At 40.9% G+C, this 24,278-nt stretch overlaps 1 pseudogene; it reads left to right on the top strand.

Moving 5' to 3' along the window:
- The first annotated feature begins 695 nt into the window (after positions 1-695).
- On the top strand, positions 696-1,221 carry LOC150015969 (ubiquitin-ribosomal protein eS31 fusion protein pseudogene; annotated as a pseudogene).
- Positions 1,222-24,278: the final 23,057 nt, after the last annotated feature.

Raw genomic sequence — 24,278 nt, 5'->3', positions numbered from 1 at the left:
ATTAAAAGAAATAAATTAGTAAAGTTGCTTCAAGAAGCATTATTAAATATAAAGTCAAGTCAATCCTGATATGGGATGATATGGGAAGATAAGTTAGAAATATACTTTTTAGAGAGCTTTAGGAAGAGAGTAGAAATCTTGATATATACATATAGTGCCTAAATCTATGAACATTCTCTCTGAGGAACAGAATTCTCTTACCATTGTTAGTTCTATAAATATAAAAGTTACCTTTTCCAGAAGGCACTCCTCCCAGGGTTGTGGTATCTGTAGGTTATCAAACCTTTTTCTCATTTCCCCAACTGACTCCCTAGTATTCTTATCATTAATTAACCTGCTTCTTTGGTATGGAACCCTTGCAGCTCTGTCCCATATCTAGGACTTGCCATTCTAACTTGCTCAATAGACCACTACCCCTTTATCCAAAGATCAGCATTCCAGGCTATGTGCTGAATTCTTTTATAACAGGATGAACATGATGCCAATACAAACAAGAACAAAGAAAAAAATCAACTATTCACATTCAACTATTATCTTCCTGCAGTAGTCATATTATATTTTGTGAACTTGTTCAGAATGTGTGATTATTTTTTTCAAATATTAGCAACACACTCTAAAAATATCAGTAGTTTAGATGGGAAATATCTTAAGCAATTACATATTTTGAGTGTAATCACTAAAAGAAATAGCCGCCATCTCTGGTGGACTCGCCGCCAAGATGCAGAATTTCGTGAAAACCCTTACGGGGAAGACTATCACTCTCGAGGTTGAACCCTCGGATACAATAGAAAATGTCAAAGCCAAGTTCCAGGATAAGGAAGGAATTCCTCCTGATCAGCAAAGACTGATTTTTGCTGGCAAGCAACTGGAAGATGGGCGTACTTTGTCTGACTACAACATTCAAAAGGAGTCCACTCTTCATCTTGTATTGAGACTTCGTGGTGGTGCTAAGAAAAGGAAGAAGAAGTCTTACACCACTCCCAAGAAGAATAAGCATAAGAGAAAGAAGGTTAAGTTGGCTGTACTGAAATACTACAAAGTGGATGAGAATGGTAAAATCAGTCGCCTTCGTCGGGAGTGCCCTTCGGATGAATGTGGTGCTGGAGTTTTTATGGCCAGCCACTTTGACAGGCATTATTGTGGCAAATGTTGTCTGACCTATTGCTTCAACAAACCAGAAGACAAGTAATTGTATATGGGTTAATAAAAGACATGAACTAACATTTAAAAAAAAAAAAGAAAAGCCTTTAACATGTAAATTTTTCTGTTAGATATATATTTTGGGTTTTTAAATAATAATTTCTGAGATATATTATATTTGTGATTTTTTTCCTACTCTCTTAGTTCATCTTCAAGCTCATCCTGAGTGTGTAAATGATTCTAAAGGCAATTTCCCTTCAGTCTGTTTTATGAACTTCTAGGAGCCTTAGCTTCGGTATCTATTTTCTTTGGAGGGCTATATTTGTATAAATGTACTAAGCTTGATTCTTCTCTGAAAGCAAATATAACCACATTTATTATTCCCAGTTGGATAATAAAACTTTAAATCATAATCTCAATATAAAGACTTTTCCTTTCATAGTTCTAAATGAAAGAAAATCTGCTTCTCTGTTTACTTAACATTTGGTGGTGATGAAATAAATAAAATATTAGCCTAAAAGTGATTGTGCCTTTCTCTGCTTTTTCTTTTATAGATTGTGTTTTACATGAATGTGAGTATGATATGCCACAGCAACATGACATCTTGATTAGGTGAGTCTGTCAAGACTACTTTAAAGAACATTCATATTAACTTCCCAGGTTGTGACATGTTTTTGGTATTGTTAGCCTAAACGCCAATGGAAATAGAACCCTTCTGGCTTTCATGGTGACCTTTGATAGAGAAAATTGAGTCCTAGTGACCATAGAAATATATATATATATATATATATATATATTTTTAATTTATTTTTTAATGGGATTTATACTAAAAGTGAAGTCAGGGAAATATATCTAAAAAGTCTACTGATGATGTGCCCTGGCTGATAATCAAACTGGCAAACTTTCACTTTGCCAGACAACTCACTGAGCCACACTAGCCAGGGAAGCTGCCAAATCTTTGAGAATAAATTTTAAAAAAGAGAGAAAGAGGATCCAAGATGGGGGAGGAGCAAGTAGAAGCTATACTAACCTCCTCCCAGAACCATCTGGAATTAAAACTAAATTATAGAGAAAGCGTCCTGAATTACCTATTGAACACTAGCTAGAGAGAAGCCTTATAGCCACAGACATACAGAAGAAACCACTTCATCACAATGTGACTGTTATGGAGTGTGGAGGACACACAAGAGGGCTGATTGGGCTCCCAAAGGCAGCAGCTGAAGTTCTGGAGGAATATTTCAGTGGCCAGGCGGTTCCCTCTGAGAAGTGTGGGGTCTAAACCCCAAGCTGGGCTCCCTAGCCTATAACACCAAAGCCAGAAAGGAACCCAGGTAGCATCCAGCTTTGAAAAGCAGCCGGGTTTCAGTTTGCCAGGGAGAGAGAGCTGGAGACACAGTCAAATTTCATTTGCAGCCACTTAACCATGGGTTCTGGCAGAGGGAGGGCAGAGTATACTAGAGACTCTTAAGAAGAGTCTGGGTATGGTGGCTCTGGGGAGAGAACTGAAGAAACAACCGACAGGATTCTTGTGCTGAATCAGTCCCTATAATGCCATTGAACCCATCTTTCTTGGAGAGAGCACTCCTCTCTGAAGGCCATCAACCTGAGGGGAAGCAATAATAGCCCTGCCCATAGGAATTACTCTTCCCCACCCTGTGGAATTTAATCCAGGCTTCAGCTTACAGTTTGAGGCTATACTACTGGTTAACTAAGGAGGATCTCTGGGAACTCTGTGAGACTTTAATGACCCTACCAAAGGCTTGGTGCTGATAAGCCTGCCTTGGTGCACAGCCTGGTTCTCTCTGCACACAAGCAGGCCCACCAGAGGCAGCTACATGTGGTCGATCACTGATAGCTCTAAACAAGTTGACTAAGGCCTGTCACAAGGAGCATCTGACAAAGGCCTACACCAGAGACTTTGTAGATCTGCCTAATCCATAGAAACAACAATAATGAAGCAGCCAAAATGGGAAGACAAAGAAAGAAACCCCAAGTGAAAGAACAAGAGAATTCTCCAGAAGAAGAGCTAGATGAAATGGAAGCAGCAACTCAGATAGAGTTTAGAGAAAAAAGGACCAGTCAGAAATAAAGAATACAATATCTAAAATAAAGAATACACTGGAAGGAATAAACAGTAGATTAGATGAAGCAGAGCATCAAATCAGTGATTTGGAAGACAGGGTAGAAAAAACACCCAGGCAGAGCAGCAAAAAGAAAAAAAGAATTAAAAAAAAAAAAGAGAGAGAGCTTAGGAAAAATTTTTGACAAGATGAAACTTAACAACAGCCATGTCATAGGAAAACCAGAAGGAGAAGAGAGTGAGCAAGGGATCTAGAACCTATTTGAAGAAATAATGTTGGAAATATTCCCTAGTCTGGTGAAGGAAAAAAACACATATCCAGGAAACTCAGAGAGTCCCAAACGAGTAGGATCCAAAGAGGCCTACACTGAGACACATTATGATTAAAACAACAAGGGTTAAAGACAAGGAGAGAGTCCAAACGCCACAAGAGAAAAGCAGGTAGTTACATACAAGGGAGTACCGATTAGACTGTCATAGACTGTCAATCTGACTTCTCGACAGAAACTTTTCAGGCCAGAAGGAAGTGGCATGAAATATTCAAAGTGATGAAAAGCAAGGACCTACAACCAACGCTTCTTTACCCAACAATAGTATCATTTAAAATTGAAGGAGAAATGAGAAGCCTTCCAGACAAGAAAAAGCTAAAGGAGTTTGTTAACACCAAACCAGAACTGCAACAAATATTAAAGGGCTTATTTTAATAATAATAAGAAAAAAGTGAAAGAAATATAAAAACAAAAGTACCTAGTTAGCAATAAAATGGCATTAACTACGTATCTATCAGTAATCACCTTAAATCTAAATGGCTTAAATGTTTCAACCAAAAACATAAGGTAGTCAAATGAATAGCAAATATGACCCATTTATATGCTGACTCCAAGAGACACATGTTAGATCAAAAGATGCACATAGACTAAAACTTAAAGGAGTGAAAAAAGATATTTCATGCAAATGGAAAGGAAAAAAGCTGGGGTGGTAATAATTATATCTGTCAAAATAAACTTTAAAACCAAAGCTATAGTAACAAAGAAAATACTACAAATAATAAAGGGAACAATCCAGAAAGACGATATAACCCTAGTAAACATTTATGAAACCAACACAGGAGCACTTAAATATGTGAAACAAATAAATCTTGATGGACATAAAGGGAGGGATTGACAGAAATAGTTGGGAATTTTAACATGCCATTATCTTTAATGGATAGATTTTCCAGACAGAAAATCTACAAAGGGACAGAGAGGGGCCTCAAATGACACAGGAAGCAAATGGATTTAATTGATATACTCAGTGCATTTCATATCAGAGCAGCAGAATATATATACCTTGCAAGTGCACATGGAATGTTTTCTAGGATAGACTACATATTAAGACACAAAGTAAGTCTTAATATATTTATAAGATTGAAGTCATATTAAGCATCTTCTCTGACCATAAAGCTATGAAACTAGAAATCAAAAAAGAACACTGAAAAACATGCAAAGACATGGAAGTTAAATAACATGTTACTAACAATGAATGGTTCAACAAGGAGATTGAGGAAAAAATCTAAAGATACCTTGAAACAAATGAAAATGAGTACACAGCAATCCAAAATCTGTGGGACATTGGTCAATCAATCCTAAGAGGGAAATTCATAGCATTACAGGCCTATTTCAATAAAAAACAAGAAAAAAAAAAAAAAGCAATCTAACTTTACACTTAAAGGAACCTGAAAAATAATAATAAACAGTCCCAAAATGAGTAAAGGAAGGAATAATAAAGATCACAGCATAAGTAAATTAAATACAGTCTAAAAAAATAATACCAAACACCAATGAATCCAAGAGATGTTTTTTGTGAGGATAAAGAAGATTGAGATACCCTTAACCAGGCTCATCAAGAAAAAACAGAGACCCCAAATAAAGGAAGTCAGAACTGAAAGGAGAAATAACAACTGACACCAAAAAACAAACAAACAAACAAAAAAACCACCAAAGGATTGTACAAAAATATTATCAAAGACCATGTGCCAACAAACTGGACTACCTGGGTGAAATAAATAAATTCTTAGAAACATACATCCTTCCAAAACGGAATCAGGAAGAATCAGATTCTAAATTGTCAGATTACACCTAGAGAAATTGAAGCAGTAGTCACAAAACTCCCAGCAAACAAAAGCCCTGGACCTAATGGCTTCACAGGTGAATTTTAAAGACATTCTGAGAACAACCCTCCTTCTCAAACTTTTTCATAAATTTCAAGGGGGTGGTCTCCCAAACTCATTTTACAAGGCCAGCATATCCTAATTCAAAAATCAGCTAAAGACACCAAAAGAGAGTAAATTATAGGCAAATATCCTTGATGAACATAGACGATAAAATCCTCAACGAAATATTAACAAATCGAATAGAGCAATACATCAAAAAGATTATACACTATGGTCAAGTGGGATTTATTCTGGAAATGCAAAATTGATACAACATTGCAAATCAATAAATGTGATTCACCACATAAACAAAATGAAGAATAAAAATCACATGATAATACCAATAGATGCAGGAAAAGCATTTGATAAAAAAATACCCATTTATTATGAAAACTCTTAGCAAACTGTGATTAGAGGAACATACCTATGCATAACAAAGGCCATATATGACAAACCCAAGGCCAGCATCATTCTCAACAGGCAAAAATTACATGTGCCCCTCTTAAGATCAGGAACAAGACAGGGATGGTCACTTTCACCCCTCATATTTAACATAGTACTGGAAGTCCTAGCCACAACAATAAGACAAGAAGAGAAACAAAGGGCATTCAACTTGGAAAGGAAGAAGTAAAACTGTCATTATTTGCAGATGACATAATACTGTACATACAGAACCCCAGAGATTCCACCAAGAAACTACTAGAACAGATCATTGTATTCAGCAAAGAAGCAGGATATCAAATTAATCTCAAGAAATTAGTTGCATTTTTATATGCCAATAATGAACTCAAAGAAAGGGAAATAAAGAAAAAAATCCCATTCACAATTGCTTCAAAAAGAATAAAATACCTAGGAGTAAACCTGACCAAGGATGTAAAAGACCAATACTCAGAAAATTATAAAATACTGAAGAAATTAAAGAAAATACAAATAAGTGGAAGCATATATCATGTTGTTGGATAGAAAGAATTAACATCATTAAAATGTCCATACTACCCAAAGTGATCTATAAATTCTATGCAATTCTTATCAAGAATCCAACGACATATTTCACAGACCTAGAACAAATATTTAAAAAGTGTATATGGATCCACAAAAGGCCCCACATAGCAATAGTGATCCTGAGAAAACAAAGTTTGAGGTATCACACTACCTAATATAAAACTATACTATGAGGCCATAGTAATAAAAACAGTATGTTACTGGCATAAAAAGAGCACATAGATCAACAGAACAGATTAGAGAGTCCAGAAATAAACACACACTTTTATAGTGAATTAATATTCAACAGAGGAAACAAGCACATACAATCATCTAAAGATAGTTTACTCAATAAATGATATATATGTGTAGAAAAATGAACCTAGACCACCTTCTTGCACTACACACAAGAATAAATTCAGAATGGACAAGGACTTAAATATTAGACCAGAAATCATAAAAATCATAGAAGAAAACATAGGCAGCAGAATTTTGGACATTACTCATAGCAATATATTATCAAATATATCTCCCCAGGCAAGGGAGACTAAAGAAGAAAGGAAACAAATGGGACTGCATCAAAATAAAAAGTTTTTTCACAGCAAATGAAATTATCAACAAAATTAAAAAACAACACACAGAATGGGAGAACATATTTGCCAATACATCTGATAAGGGGTTAATATTCAAAATTTATAAAGAACCTACAAAACTCAGCGCACACACACACACAAACTAAACAACCCATTTAAAAAATGGGCAAAGGACTTAAACAGAGACTCCTCCAAAGAGGACATAAAGATGGCCAATAGATTTATGAAAAGATGTTCAACATCACTAATCATCAGAGAAATGCAAATTAAAACCAAAATGAGATACCATCTCACACCTGCCATAATGGCTATCAATAAACCAACAAACAACAAGTGCTGGTGAGGATGTGGAGAAAGGGGAACCTTTTGCACTGTTGGTGGTCATGCAGACTAGTACAGCACTATGGAAAGCAGTATGGACATACCTCAAGAAAATTAAACATTGATCTGCTTTCTAACTGAGTGATCCCATTTCTGGGAATTTATCAGGAGGAAAGAACATAATTCGAAAGAACATAAGCACCCCTACATTCATTGTAGCGTTATTTACAGTCACCAAGATATGTAAGCAGCCCAGGTGTCCATCAGTAGATGAGCAGATAAAACAACTATGGGACATTTACACAATGAAATATTACTTGGCCATAAAAAAGAATAAAATTTTACCCTTTGCAACAGTATGGGTGGACCTGAAGAACATTATCCTAAGTGAAATAAGCCAGTCAGAGAAAGAAAAATACTGTATGTTTTCACTCATATGGGGAATCTAATGAACAAACTGAACTAACAAGGAAAATGGGGACAGAGTCATAGATGGAGAGCAGTTTGGGGTGGAGGTTAAGTGGTGGAAGAATTGGGAAATAAGGAAAAAAGACTCATGGACATGGACAACAGTGTGGTGGTTGCTTGAGGGAGGGAGTCGTCGTCGTCGGCAGCCGTCCGTCTCGAGAGACGATGGCGTAGCTTCCTGAGAGTCTATCTGCACCACCGAGAATGGCTGTGCAGTCCGATTTGGGAGTGACAATCCCTGCCGCACTTGGTACAGGTGAAGGCAGATGGCTGTTGTTGCTGCTGCTGACGCTGCTTCCGCCTCGATCTTTTCTGGATTGCCTCCTCGTTGCGCGCAGCCTCCGCGCGTGACGTACCTTGCCTGACCGCGAGCCTCCAGGCTAGGCGGTCATCTGCTTGAACTTCCCATGTGTTGAGATTGATGGAGCATTGTGTCATGTCCTTTTTGCAGATGTCTTTGAACCGCAGTTTTGGGCGCCCTGTCATCCTCTTGCCTTCTGCTAGCTCGCCGTAGAGGAGGTCTTTGGGGATACGGCCTGCATCCATTCTTTTGACATGGCCGAGCCACCTGAGGCGTCTCTCGCTAAGAACTGCATGCAAACTGCTCATATTGGCTCGCTTCAGCACCTCGGTGTTGGGGACCTTATCCTGCCAGGCGACATGCAGGACGCGTCGCAGGCACCTCATGTGGAAGCTGTTGAGTTTCCTTTCGTGCCTTGCGTAGGTGGTCCACGTCTCGCTGCCATAGAGGAGAGTGCTGAGTACGCAGGCTTGGTAGATGCGCAGTCTGGTTTTCTCAGTGAGGCTGGAATTGTTCCACGCTCGCCGGTTCAGTCTGGCCATAACTGTGGCTGCCCTGGCGATTCTCCGGTTGACCTCCAAGTCGACTGACAGAGAGCTCGAGATGGTGGACCCGAGGTAAGTGAAGTCGTTGACAACCTCCAGGGTGTATCCGTCGATGGTGATGCATGGGGGAGTCCCCGTGCCTTGAGCCATAACATTCGTCTTTGTCAGGCTGATGGCTAGTCCGAACTCCTTGCATGCGTGGGAAAGGCAAGTGACTAGCTGCTGGAGTCCCTCTTCGGAGTGTGATGTCAAAGCTGCGTCGTCGGCGAAGAGCATCTCACGGATGAGCACCTCTTTGACTTTGGTCTTGGCTCGTAGACGGGCCAGGTTGTAGAGCTTGCCATCGGATCTGGTGTGAATGAAGACACCCTCGCTGCAGTCCTTAAAGGCGTATTGGAGGAGCATGGAGAAGAAGATTCCGAACAGCGTAGGCGCGAGGACGCAGCCCTGCTTTACTCCACTGCTGACTGGGAAGGCCTCAGAGGTTGCGCCGTTGTAGGACACCGTGCTGTGCATGTTGTCGTGAAAGGACATGACCACAGCAAGCAGATGTGGTGGACAGCCAATCTTCCGTAGCAAGCTGAAGAGTCCGCTTCGACTGACCAGATCAAACGCCTTCGTGAGGTCAATAAAGGCGAGGTAGAGTGGTTTATGCTGCTCGTGACACTTCTCCTGCAGCTGGCGTAGGGAGAAGATCATGTCCACTGTTGATCGGCCAGCTCTGAAGCCACACTGGGACTCTGGGTAGACGCGGGAAGCAAGGGTCTGCAGGCAGGCAAGAGCGACCCGGGCGAATACTTTGCCGACGACGCTGAGGAGAGAGATGTCCCGGTAGTTGTTGCAGTCGCTGCGGTCTCCTTTGTTCTTGTACATGGTGATAATGTTGGCGTCTCTCATATCCTGGGGGATGTAACCCTCCTTCCAGCAGAGACAGAGTAGATGGTGGAGCGGCTGTAGCAGGACTGGTTTCCCGCTCTTTAGGATTTCTGGAGGGATTCCGTCGCTTCCTGGTGCTTTCCCGCAAGCGAGGCGGTCGATGGCTTTGCCGAGCTCTGCCGCAGTAGGTGGGGTGTCTAGCTCCTCCATGACTGGTAGGTCTGGGATGGCGTTAAGAGCAGTGTCTGTTACGGTGTTCCTCGTCGCGTACAGCTCGAGGTAGTGCTCGGTCCACCACCGCATTTGCTGTTCCTGGTCAGTGATGACCTCACCTGTCTTGGACTTAAGGGGGGCGATCTTGGAGGGGATTGGGCCTGTTGCCTTCTTGATACCCTCATACATTCCTCGTGCGTTGCCTATATCGGCGGCTTCCTGGATGCTTCTGCACAGGTTTAGCCAATAGGTGTTGGCACAGTGGCGGGCGGTCTTCTGGACTTTGTTCCTGGCAGCCCGTAGAGCTTGAAGTGTACTGGGAGTGGGCGTGACCTTGTAAGCCAGTAGGGCCTTCCTCTTAGCCTCGATCACGGGTTCCATTTCTTCCCAGTGAGCCTCGTACCAGTCAGCGTTCTTCCGCTCTTTCTTCCCATAAGCAATAATGGCGGAGTTGTATATGGCGTCGCGGAGACGTGGCCAATTGGATTCGATAATGTCATCTGCCGCCACTCCCTCGCCGAGTGCATCTTCCATCCTGTTGATGAATTGCTGGGTCTTAACTGGGTTGCTGGCACAACTGGTGTTGATGCGTGGGCGACCCTTCATCTTGGAGTGGTGCAACCTCTTCGGCGTTATGCGCACCTTGCTTACCACGAGGGCATGGTCCGTGTCGCAGTCTGCACTGTGGTAGCTGCGGGTGAGGAGGGTGCTGCCAATATCCGTTCTTCTGGTGATGACGAGGTCAAGCTGGTGCCAATGGCGGGAGCGGGGGTGCCTCCATGACACCTGGTGGATCTCTTTGCACTTGAAGAATGTGTTTGTCATGCACAGGCCTTGGTGACACAAAAGCTCAAGCAGTCGCTGACCATTCTCATTGATCTTTCCTCTCCCAAAGTTTCCAAGGCAGGTGGGCCAGGCCATGTGGTCGGCTCCTACTCTTGCATTGAAGTCTCCAAGGAGATAGAGAGCGTTACTTCTGGGAATCTTGGATAACGCTTCGTCCAGTGCATGGTAGAACTGTTCTCTCTTCGGTGGTGGCGCAGAGGGTTGGGGCGTACGCGCTAAGAATGCTGACTGGGCCGAAAGTTGTTGACAATCGGAGGGTAAGTAATCTCTCTGTGCCTCCTGTGGGTGGCTCTATGGAGTTAACAAGCGTGTTCTTCACAGCGAACCCAACACCGTGCTGTCTTGGTTGGTCTGGAGACTTCCCTTGCCAGTAGAAGGTGTAGTTGGTTTCTCTGATAGTTCCGTTGTCGGCCAACCGGGTCTCCTGTAGAGCCGCAATGTCGATGTTTAGTCGTGCCAGTTCCCTATCGATGACGGCGGTTTTCCTGGCACCATTGATCCACGGAAGGTCTGCAGTAAGTCCGGGGCACATGGTCCTGACGTTCCAGCTAGCGAGGCGAAGAGCCGGAGGCTTCTTTCTTGTTGTTTGCTTGGAATTAACTGGTGCGGGTGTTTTGTGGCCCACTTTTCGAGAGGCGCCTCTCTGATCCCCACGCACCCAGTGGGGCAGGCGAGCCATGGCGAGACGGTAGCTGTCCAGTGAGGTGCGATGACCTCTCCCACCATCAGAGGAGACCCCTGGCGCTCGTTTCCTTCGCCAATCGGATGAGCTTATAACCGGTATCTGTCTCCTCCCGTGTTGAGTCGACATCTTGCGATGACGCTGGAGTGTCCTTTCAAGTGAAACTGAAGCTACAGAGCCTGGGCAGGGTGATATGGAGGGTCTGCTGTTGCCCATGCAGCAGATCCCCCCTCTCTTCGCAGCTGAAGGGTCCAAGGGAAAGACAAAGTCAATACAGCTTGGCTTCAGGTGCGCCGCAGGAGTTGCCGGTGTTGACTACAACGTCAAACCGCCTTAGGGACTCCGGCTCCGGATTTTCTGTCGGGGTTTACTCCCCTAGCCTTTCCCCTGAAGAGGTATGCCGCAAGGCAGTGGAGGTTTTTTGGAGTCAGAGTTTTCCTTCTCTGATTTTAGAGATGTCCTTCCTCTTTCCTCCTTTACAGTCTTGAGGGCAGCATTTACAGGCTAAAATAGAAAACTGGCAGTGTAACCTTCTAAGCAGATACTACCAATACCCTGCTTGGGTATACTCACCCAACAATAAACATCTCTTTTTTTTTTTTTTTTTTGATGTTAGGAGTTTTCATATTTCTTTTTTTTTTTTTTTTTTTTTTTTTTTATTTTGGTTTTTCAATTACAGTTATCCCCTTTTCCCCCAATTTCTCTCCCCCACCCAGCCCACCCCCTCTCCCGCAATCATATCCCTCCCCGTTGTCTATGTCCATGAGTCTTTTATACAGGCTCTTTAATTAAACCCTTCCCTTACTTATCCCCCTTCTCTCCCTCTCCCCTCCCCCCTATTGACTTCTATTCTGCTCTTTGTTCTATTTAGTTCCTTTGTTTGTGTTGTTCTTTAGTTTCCTGTATTAGGTGATATCATATGGTATTTTTCTTTCTTTGCCTGGCTTATTTCACTAAGCATAATTCTCTCTAGTTCCATCCATATTGTTGCAAATGGTAGGAGTTCCTTCTTTCTTTCTGCTACATAGTATTCCATTGTGTAAATGTACCACAGTTTTTTGATCCACTCATCTACAGATGGGCACTTAGGTTGTTTCCAGCACTTAGCTATTGTAAACAGTGCTGCTATGAACATAGGAGTGCATAAGTTCTTTTGAATTGGTGTTTCAAGATTCTTCGGGTATAATCCTAGTAGTGGAGTCGCTGGTTCAAAAGGCAGTTCCATTTTTAATCTTTTGAGGTAATTCCATACTGTTCTCCATAGTGGCTGCACCAGTCTGCATTCCCACCAACAGTGCAGTAGGGTTCCCGTTTCTCCACATCCTCGCCAGCACTTGTTGCTTGTTGATTTGTTGATGATGGCCATTCTGACTGGTGTAAGGTGGTATCTCATTGTGGTTTTTATTTGCATCTCCCTGATGGCTAATGATGTTGAGCATTTTTTCATGTGTCTATGGACCTTCTGTATGTCCTCTTCGGAGAAGTGTTTGTTCAGGTCCCTTGCCCATTTTTTAATTGGGTTGTTTGTTTTCTTGATGTTGAGTCGTATCAGCTCTTTATATATTTTGGAAATCAGTCCCCTGTCTGTGATGTCATTGGCAAATATGTTTTCCCATATGGTTGGTTTCCTTTTCATTTTGCTGATGTTTTCTTTTGCTGAGCAGAAACTCTTCAGTTTGATGTAATCCCATTTATTTATTTTTTCCTTTATTTCTCTTGCTTTAGGAGATGTATCCGTGAAGAGATTGTTACGTGAGATATCTGATATTTTCTTGCCTATGTTTTCCTCTAGGACTTTTATGGTGTCACGGCTTACATTTAAGTCTTTGATCCATCTTGAGTTTATTCTCGTGTGTGGTGTAAGTTGGTGGTCTAGTTTCATTTTTTTGCAGGTCCCTATCCAGTTCTCCCAGCACCATTTGTTAAAGAGGCTCTTCTCACTCCATTTTATGTTCCTTCCTCCTTTATCAAAGATTAGTTGACCATAGAGGCCTGGGTTTATTTCTGGACTCTCTATTCTGTTCCACTGATCTGTATGTCTGTTCTTATGCCAGTACCATACTGTTTTGATTACAGTGGCTTTGTAGTATTGTTTGATATCTGGTGTTGTGATTCCTCCTGCTGTGTTCTTCTGTCTCAAGATTGCTTTTGCTATTCGGGGTCTTTTTTGGTTCCATATGAATTTATGGAGTATTTGTTCTAGGTCTGTGAAATATGTCATTGGTATTTTAATAGGGATTGCATTGAATTTGTAAATTGCTTTGGGTAGTATGGCCATTTTGATGATGTTGATTCTTCCCATCCAAGAACATGGTATTTGCTTCCATTTATTTGTTTCTTCCTTAATTTCTTTCTTCAATGTTATATAATTTTCAGAGTACAGGTCTTTTATCTCTTTGGTTAAGTTTACTCCTAGGTACTTTATTTTTCTTGTTGCTATAGTAAATGGTATTTTCTTTTTTGTCTCTGTCTCTGCTATTTTATTGTTGGTGTACAGAAATGCCTTGGATTTCTGTATATTTATTTTGTACCCTGCGATTTTGCCAAATTCACTTATTATATTGAGTAGTCTTTTAGTGGAGTTTATAGGATTTTCTAGGTATACTATCATATCATCTGCATATAATGAAAGTTTCACTTCCTCTTTCCCAATTTGGATTCCTTTTATTTCTTTTTCTTGTCTGATTGCTGTGGCTAGGACTTCCAACACTATGTTGAAAAGGAGTGGAGAGAGTGGACAACCTTGTCTCGTTCCTGAGTTCAGGGGGAATGCTTTCAGTTTTTGTCCATTGAGTATGATGTTGGCCTCAGGCTTCTCATATATAGCCTTAATTATGTTAAGATATGCTCCCTTTATTCCCATTTTGCTGAGTGTTTTCATCATAAATGGGTGTTGAACTTTATCAAATGCTTTTTCTGCATCTATTGATATGATTATGTGATTTTTGTCTTTCATTCTGTTTAGGTGATGTATTATATTTATTGATTTGCGAATATTAAACCATCCTTGCATCCCTGGAATGAAGCCCACTTGATCATGATGTATGATCTTTTTGATGTGTTGCTGGATCCTGTTTGCCAATATTTTATTGAGGATTTTAGCATCGATGTTCATCAGTGATATTGGCCTGTAGTTTTCTTTCTTTGTTGTGTCTTGACCTGGTTTGGGGATTAGGATAATACTGGCTTCATAGAAAGAGTTTGGGATTTTCCCTTCTTCTTGGATTTTTTGGAACAGTTTGAGGAGGATAGGAGTTAGTTCTTCCCTGAATGTTTTGTAGAATTCGCCTGTGAAGCCATCTGGTCCAGGGCTTTTGTGTGCCGGGAGATTTTGGATTACTGTTTCAATTTCCTTCTTTGTTATTGGTCTGTTGAGACTTTCCACTTCTTCTTGATTCAGTTTTGGAAGGTTGTATGTTTCTAGAAATTTGTCCATTTCTTCTAGATTGTCAAATTTCTTGTCATACAGTTGTCTGAAGTAATTTCTAACTATCATTTGTATTTCTGAGGTATCAGTCGTGATTTCTCCTCTTTCATTTCTGATTTTGTTTATTTGTGTCTTCTCTCTTTTTTTCTTGATTAGACTGGCTAGAGGCTTGTCGATTTTGTTGATTTTTTCGAAGAACCAGCTCCTAGTTTCGTTGATCTTTTGGATTGTTTGTTTAGTCTCTATGTCATTTAGTTCTGCTCTGATCTTGATGATTTCATTCCTTCTTCTTGCCCTAGGCTTTGTTTGTTGTTGTTGTTCTAGTTCTTGTAGCATTGTGGTTAGGTTTTTAATTTGAGATTCTTCTAGCCTTTTCAGATATGCCTGTATTGCTATAAACTTCCCTCTCAGGACTGCTTTTGCTGTGTCCCACAGGTTTTGGGTTGTTGTGTGCTCATTATCATTAGTTTCTAGAAATTTCTTGATTGCTTCTTTGATGTCATTGTTAACCCATTCATTATTTAATAGCATGTTATTCAATCTCCATGAGTTTGGGTGTCTTTGATTTTTTCCTCTGAGGTTGATTTCTAGTTTCAAGGCATTGTGATCTGAAAAGATGCTTGATATGATTTCAATTTTCTTGAATTTGTTGAGGCTTGTTTTGTGACCTATCATGTGGTCTATCTTTGAAAATGTCCCATGAGCACTTGAAAAGAATGTATATTTTGCTTCTTTGGGGTGAAAAGTTCTATATATATCAGTTAGATCCATGTGGTTTAGTGTGTTGTTCAATGCCTGTATATCCTTGGTGTTTCTTTGCTTTGATGATCTGTCTATTGTTGATAATGGAGTGTTGAAGTCCCCTACTATGAGTGTGTTGTTGTTGATATCCTTTTTGTGGTCTTCTAGTATTTGCTTTATGTATTTGGGTGCTCCTATGTTGGGTGCATATATGTTTATCAAAGTCATATCTTCTTGATGGATTGTTCCTTTAAGTATTATGAAATGTCCTTCTTTGTCTCTTTTTATTGTCCTTGCTTTAAAATCCATTTTGTCTGATATGAGAACTGCTACCCCGGCTTTTTTTTCCGGTCCGTTTGCTTGGAATATTTTTTTATATCCCTTTACTTTCAGTCTGTGTAAATCTTTTGTTTTGAGGTGTGTTTCTTGTAGACAGCAAATATGTGGGTCCTGTTTTCTGATCCATTCCGTTACCCTATGTCTTTTAATTGGAGCATTTAATCCATTTACATTTAAGGTTATTATTGACGTGTATTTATTCATTTCCCTTTGTACCTCTGTTCCTCTCCTCTCTTGTTTTTTCCTTCTTTTTTCTTAGAACAGTCCCTTTAGCATCTCTTGCAATGCTGGTTTGGTGGAGATGTATTCTTTCAGTCTTCCTTTGTCTGAGAAACTCCTTATTTCTCCTTCTATTTTGAATGAGAGCCTTGCTGGGTAGAGTATTCTTGGTTGTAGGCCTTTGTTTTTCATTGCTTGAAATATTTTTGACCATTCCCTTCTGGCTTGTAATGTTTCTGTTGAGAAATCAGTTGATAGCCTTATCGGAGCTCCCTTATATGTTATTTGCTGCTTTTCTCTTGCTGCTTTTAGGATTCTCTCTTTGTCTTGGAATGTTGCCATTTTAACTATGATGTGCCTTGGAGTGGGTTTTTGGGGGTTCCTCTTGATTGGAACTCTCAGTGCTTCTTGGACTTGCATAGCTTTTCCTCTCATCAGGTTCGGAAAATTTTCTGTCACTATTTCTCCTATCAGATTTTCAATTCCATGTTCCTTTTCTTCTTCCTCTCGTATTCCGATGATCCTTAAATTATTTTTCCTAATGCTATCCTGTAATTCCCTTACATCTTGTTCATATTTTTTCAATCGTTTTTCATTTTGCTGTATTGTCTGGGAGTTTTTCTCTACATTATCTTCTAACTCACTAATCCGATCTTCTGCTTCGTTTAGTCTGCTTTTGACTGATTCTACTGTGTTTTTCAGTTCAGAGATTGTATTCTTAAGTTCTTCCTGGTTCTTGTTAACGATTTCTATGTCTTTTTTTATGCTGGTGTAGTTCTCTGCAAGTTCCCTGTAATTTTCTTGGAGCTGCTGGTAACTTCCTTGAAGGTTGTCATAGTTGATTTTAAGGATGTCGAGTATATTGAGCTTCTTTACCACCATTGTTTTGAATTCCATGTCTGACATTTGGGCTATGTCTATTTCGTCTATCTCTCTTTCTGAGGATTCCTCTTTTCTTTTCATTGAGGGGTTATTTTTGCGTCTTACCATGTTGGATTCTTTTTGTTATTATTTATTTATTTATTTATTTATTTATTTATTTATTTATTGGGGGGGTAGTCTGCTTTGACTTCCCTCCTTTGTGGTGTAATATTCTTTATCGAAGGTCTGGGAGTTTCAGTGGTGCAGTCTCTTTGATATCCTGAGCCTGATGGTCTTGAGTTACCCTTTATGTCGTTTGTTTATGCTGTTCGGTTATATTTCAGATGTTCTTTGATAGGATCTTCCTTCTGGCTACTTGGTTGAGAGTCACTCTATCCGCTTTGTCTTGAGTTCTTTTGTGGATATGCTGTTAAAGACATAAACACGCAGCCCAGGCAGGAGACCCACACCCTCAGAAAGTATCCCCCACTCTATCCTGCTATCGTTAGCCAACTAGCCCGTATTAATATAAATGTAAAGAGATTTGAGCTTTTATACTATAAGAAGAATAGATACGAGTTGTTTTTGGGGAGGAAAAATATAATTTTTGATAGAGGGGTTGATAGATTAATAATAGTTGAGACTGTGCAAGCCAGTTAGTAATATTTACATTGTATGTTAAGAAAAATAGAAGAAAAGGATAGAAAAATACTTAGTATAGTAAGAAAGTGGGATTGTATTGTATTTGGGTTTATATAGTAATTATATTGTATTATTTAAAGTACTAGGGGGGCTAAGCTAGACACACAAACGAATAAACCACTATTAAAGAGAAAGGATGAGAAGGAGAGGTTATATGCAACACGTTAGAGATAAAGTTTGTTATTATTGGAAGAGGTGGAGGAAAAACACCCCCCCAAAAAATCCCCAAGAAAATAGAAGAAAGAGAGAAAGAGAAGAAAATAAAAAATTTACCACAACCCCCCCCAAAAAAACCCCAAAGGTAAGCAAGAAAGGAACAAAGAAAGATAGAAAAGAAAGAATACAGAAGAAAGAAAGAAAAAAGAGAGAGAGAAAAAAAATTGAACCAAAAAAAAAAATATATATATATATATATATATACCCCCCAAAACCCCCCCAAAAAAACCCCCAAAGGTAACCAAGAAAGGAACAAAGAAAGATAGAAAAGAAAGAATACAGAAGAAAGAAAGAAAAAAGAGAGAGAAAAAAAAATTGAACCAAAAAAAAAAAAAAAATATATATATATATATATATATATATATATATATATATATACACCCCAAAACCCCCCCAAAAAAAACCCCAGGAAAAGAATAAAGAAAGAAGGAAAGAAAAGAAATTATTAAGAAGAAAGAAAGAACAAGGGAGAAAAAATTTGGAAAGAAAAAAAAAACGATGTTTTTACTCCGTTTTAGCCTTGGTGTGTTGCCTTCTTTTTCTGGGTCCGCAGCTGGTCTAGTGTGGGAGGTCAGAGGTTCTTGTTCTTTTGCCGGACTGGTGTGCGCACCCGGTTGCCGGCACTGCGCGCTACCTTGCTGCCCGCTGTAGCCAGTTGAGGTGCCCTTGCGCGCAAGCCCCTGCGCGCTCGGACGGCCCGAGAGTTTGCCCCGCGGTTGGAGCCCACTGCTGCCGGGCCGCGGTGGTTCCCCGTTCGTGCCAAGGTGTCTCTGTCCGCGCGGGCGGCCCGAGCGCTTTCCTCGGGATTGGCTCCCGCCTTCGCTGGGCCGCGGCGGTTCCCCGTTCGCGCCGAGGTGTCCCTGCCCGCGCGGGCGGCCCGAGCGCTTTCCCCGGGATTGGCTCCCGCCTTCGCTGGGCCGCGGCGGTTCCCCGTTCGCGCCGAGGTGTCCCTGCCCGCGCGGGTGGCCCGAGCGCTTTCCCCGGGATTGGCTCCCGCCTTCGCTGGGCCGCGGCGGTTCCCCGTTTGCGCCGAGGTGACCCTGCCCGCACAGGCAGCCCGAGAGCTCCCACTGACCCCAGGCTGAGGTGTTTTCGCGCTCGCGCGCTGCCCCGTGCCCTCAGTCCCGCTGAGCCGAGCTCCGGGAGTTGGTCTCTCGCCTCTTAGGGCAGGGCCAGGGACACTTGCGCTCAGTGGAATCGAGCGTCCGTGGGTCGCCGCCTCTCGCTGTTCCCGTGCTGCAGCCGCCCCGTTCCCTCACCCGTCTGGGTGGGCACAAACAGAGCCTGCGCTAGTGGTCTGCTTTCCGGCCTAGGGCCCTGCGCCCACGGGAGCTGTCTAGGGGTGTCTGTGCACAGTCCTCTGCGTGTTCAGTGGGCCCTCCCTGTGCCCGTTGGGGCACTGATCTTATGTCCGTTGGGGAGTGTCCGAGGGACGCCTGGACTCACACGGCCCCGCGCGCCTGGGCCAGTGAATGAGAGCACTTCCCTATGTGCGCCCCCGCGACCCAAGGGTAGGGTTGAGGAGTGGATTAGCGCGCCCCTGCGCCTGGGCTCCTCCAGAACGGCCTACCACACCCAAACTTTCCTCCCCTCTCCACCGTCCACTAGAGAAAAATATAAAGGAGAATTATGTTCTCACTTGCCCGGCAGCACGCTGTCTCCTGTCCTTCAGCGCCAATGCCACTTGGTCGAGTCCCGTCTCTGCCAGTGGGCAGAGATCCGCTCTCCGCCTGACTCCTCTCTGGGGTAGCCTGTGGTCGCCAAAAATCCTTTGTGTGCTTCCCGCCACAGCTCGGGCAGCCGCCCCAGTCAGGAATCCCGTTTCGTCCCCTTTTTCTCCGCTATCCTCACTAAACAGGTTGTTCCCAGATGGATTTTCTCTAATCCAGCAGTGCCTTGGCTCAACTCCCGCCAATGTCCAGCTGCTCACTAAACATCTCTTAAATGTCCTCCAAGTGCCATGCCTCGAATTAGTAAATGGCAGTGCAATGGCAGCCAAACATTTGGATCAGTTTCACTAAGTAAACCACCAACACAAGTAGGTTTTTAAAACAATAGAATAGTGTCTCATTTTATTAAAAATAATAACTATTTTTAAGCAATTTACCAGCAACACTGAATAAAAACCTGGCTGTGTTTCCCACTGTTTCAACTGCTCCTCAGCTGGCTTTAACACAGCAGTATCCTGACTGGTGGCCTGAGTTAAGACTTGAAGAACAACAGTGCTGGCACTATTGAGATCCATGGAAACCAATTGGCTCAGTCCGAATAGCCCGGCTCTCCAGCTTCCACTGTCCAACACGAAGTGGCGTCGGTTGGTCCCGCGCCCCACGCTTGCAAGTCCACGCGCCGCCGCCCACTGATGCCGAAATAGTATTTGGCCAAAATGTCAGTAGTACCAAGAAACTTCGCAAATCATTTTTGACTCATTCAACCAGTCACAGAATCTTCTGCACATACTGCACAAGTATTTTTTGTGTTTCAGTTGCATTTTTTACCTTCCTTGAAATAATAAAGCATAATATGCTGAAAATGTTGCTTATTTTCTTCCATCTTCAATATTAAAATGGCTGCACAAAAATTCTCCAATTTTGATGTGGGTTTTTTTGTGTGCTCGACATATGAAATCGGAAATATTCCTATTTTGTCTGCCAGCATGCCTTCAGCCCAGTTTTCATCCACTCTGCGGATCACAGTCAGAACATCATCCTTTGCAAAGGGAAGGCAATCTTTGTCTGCTTCCTTGTCTTTCACCTCGAAGTCATGCAGTGCTTTGCACTGAGGTGGAGGCTGAGGTAACGGTTTGATGATCTACACAAAGCTGGTGGGAAAGAAGCCATGGACCCCGCTGACTTCCCCGTGGTACCAGTTCTCATCCACCTGTCGCCGCAAAATGATGATGTCACCTTTGCTGAATTTAAGGTCTCCGGGTTCCTTCCCTTCGTAGTTATATAATGCTTTGGCACATGGTAACTGAGGTATACCCCAGTTACCGCTGGCCTCCTCACACAGAAATCTGGTGTGCACTGGAAACAGCATGGAGGTAGATGAGACAGCCGTAGCATCTAACGGAGGGAGGGAGTATATGGGAACTAAATGATAATGAAAGTAATTCAATAAAATTTAAATTTATAAAGTCTATTGATTCAGCAATTCCACTGCTGGGATTATAACCTAAGAATCCTGAAACAATTCAAAAGAATCTATGCACCCCTATGTTCATAGCAACACTATTTATAATAGCCAAGTGCTGGAAACAGCCTTAAGTGCCTTCTCAGTAAGTGAGTGCATCATAAAATTGTGGTACATTTACACAATGGAATACTATGCAGAAGAAAGAAAGAAGGAACTCCTGCATTTTGTGACAACATGGATGGAACTAGACAGTATTATGCTATGTGGAATAAGCCTGTTGGGAAAGACACCTATAAGATCTCACCTATAAGAGAAATCTAATGGACAAAACAAACAAATGAGCAAAATAGAACCAGAGGCATGGAAACAGGAAACAGACTGACAGAGACTAGAGGGCAGGGGGCAGAGGGAGAAGGAAGCAAAGAAGGGCAAGGATCTAATCAAGGAGCATGTATAAATGACTCATGGACACATGGATATGGACAACAGGGTGGGATTGACTGTGGGAGCAGAGGGTGGAGAACAACGGGACAACTCTTAACAGAACAATAATAAAGAAAATAAATTTAAAAATAAAATATTAAAAAGTAATTAAGATAAAGTAATTTTTAAAGTATAATTTTATGAAAGTATTATCAGCTCCAAACTGTATATAGCAAATTTTGTCTTATTATCACTCCCATATATTCTGGATGAGAAGCAAAACAAATGAAACAAAACAAAGCAAAAAAAAGCTAAGAACTAGGGAAATATAATCTGTAATGAAGCAAGAAGATACTGATAGGGGAAAAGGCAGGTGGGAAAAGCACATGAATACATACATACAATTTGAAGTTAACCCAAATATCTCATTACAGTCTATAATAACAATCTCTAGAAATACAACAGTTGCTAAAAATTACTGAGTGTTAACAATAACCAAGTTAAAAATGTAAGTTTTTCTTTTTCTAGTACCCTTACCCTAAGTATGCTATAAGTAATTGGCAATAAGATTGAAGACAACAGAAATTATCTTCGAAAATCTACTAAGTGATTCACCATTTTCTAACAACTGTTTACTGAACAGTATATGTTATGTGGTTGTGTGGTAACACTTTCTTTGCCTTCCTATAGGTTATGCACTGTGTTATATTTGTCTTGGACAAAACGTTTGGCATCTGATAAGAATTATAAACAACAAATGATAACATGACACTTTTATTATCTAGGTATTTCAATAGCCCTAGAAAATAGCAAATAGCACCATTTCTTTTTCCCAGAGGAGGAAGAGAAATACAGATAAAAAGCAACTTATGTGATTGAGATACATAGCATGGTCACAGAATCTTTTCCAAATAAATAACCTTTTAAGGGCTTGGCAGTCTTGTGAAAAGAAAATAAGAATTCCGATGAGGAAACTTGGATTTGTTTTTCAGCACTATGTGAATACATATTCTTGAGGAAGTTACTGAAAACATCCTTGTGCTTACTAACCAGTAAAATGAGAGGATAGGATTAAATGAGCTTAAAGCTCCTTTTCAATTCAGGTAGTCTGTGAAACAGTAAGGGCACCTAAGACATATCTAGCACTTAGTATGTGTCAGAACCTGTGGGTCACTATCACTTCAAGAGTTTTACATGGATTGTATAATTGTAAAACAACATTGTGAAGCATGTACTATTATTAGTTGTATTTTATGAGGAAAGCGAAGCTTAAGGATTTAAGTTTCTTAAAGAATGTCACCTCTCTGGGAGCAGCAGAGTTGCATTTTTAAAGTTCTGACCCAAGAGTCTATCAGATTAAGGGCCATGCTCCACATTCTACTCCCAACGTTATTCACAAGCTAGTCAAGACTTATGAAGTCAGTGTGTGAAACTTGCATTCTTTCCAATTTTACTTTCCCTAAGTACTGTAGATGGTTATTTGCCTATCAGTCTGGCTTGTGCTATAGTGAAACATACTTCCACTTTGGTTAGCATTTTCTGTCTGTTCTCACTCTTTAGTTATAATCAAGAGAGTGGCATATCTTCCAATGGAATATTTCTACTGAATATTTTTCAGAGACTGCCCATGCAGTCATTGAACATGGATCAGAGGAAAGTTTTATGGAAATTATAAATGAACAGTCAAGGGAGAGTCTTTTGTAGCAAAATTATAGGAGTGTCTCCTTAGGTCAAAGTCAAAATAAGGATGAATAAACTCCCGAAGCAATTTTGAAAAGGTGAAATTCAATGATATTGCAGTTGTTGGACCAGGTGTTAAAATGTTATTGGGTATTAATTTAATTTTCATCCTGTCAACACTCATCTGAACTGTAACAGCTGCTAAACACGGTTCCACAAGAGCAAACCATCCTCACAGAGGAAACAGATGCCTAATCAATAGGGCCAATAGAAATATATGGCTCAGCTTAGCAACCTGCACAAGGCAGGTAGTGGGGGTGGGGGGTGGGGGTGAATTCCATAGAGCTCTGTCTTACCTGAAAGGAAAAGAATTTTAAAGATAGTGAGACCATTCAAGCAGTAAGAACAGGAGACTGAAAGTCTTGGGTTGGCTTCCTATTGACGTCTTTTTTTTTTTTTTTTTTTTTTTTAAATTTTGTGTGACCTTGGATTAGAAATGCCTTGGCTTCTTTGTCCTCCTTAGCTTTCAGAGATATTGAGGATGTTGTTTGAAGTGTATTGCTCTCTTTACTGCTATTATCATCTAACATGCTTTGCACATTTCAGAATAAAAATCTACTTTCTTAAGAAAAACTACCTTCCTTTAAATTCTAACATTAAAGAGATAATAAGAATGATCTAGTAATATTTAATAGCATCCTTGGGTGGATAGGTATAGATGACTTATCATTGGAAAAGGCATTTTGGATTTGAGTAATATCTTGACCACTGTACTTAGTAACATTGTACAGCATGCAATTTCACCTTCGGGAGATTTTCAAACAGAAGGGTAGATTACTATGTCTACACTAAATGTAATCTTACATGGAAGCTGTGGTTTGACTATATAACCTCTTAAGGTTGATTATGTCATTTATTTAATAATTTTTATGTAAGTTAGTATGTCTCATTTAGACTATCACCTTTGTGCATCTCAGACTTGGCTATAAATTCTTCTGGGATTATGAGGTGGTATACCAGGGATTCTCTGAACTCTCCTAAACAGGAGGAGATTTAAGGTACCCTTGAACTTCAATATTATTAGGTTTAAGAATTTTTTAAGTAAATGAAAGCAATTAGATTTAAAGGAATAGAATGCAAATCGTGCATGGATATTAAAATGATGCATCTTTCAGACAGTTTTAATGTTGAGATAGACCTCTTTGGCTTATATAAACACACGTGGTGATTTTTCTCCTTTTAGGTAATCCTCAGGAGAAAGATTCACTATGGCTACTTATCTAGTACGTTCTGGAGGA

This window comes from Furipterus horrens, unplaced genomic scaffold (genome assembly GCF_987537825.1).
Source record: "Furipterus horrens unplaced genomic scaffold, mFurHor1.1.pri manual_scaffold_3, whole genome shotgun sequence".
In the NCBI taxonomy this organism is placed as follows: domain Eukaryota; kingdom Metazoa; phylum Chordata; class Mammalia; order Chiroptera; family Furipteridae; genus Furipterus; species Furipterus horrens.
The sequence above is the reverse complement of the archived record's forward strand: the minus strand, read 5'-3'. Positions and strand labels throughout refer to the sequence as shown.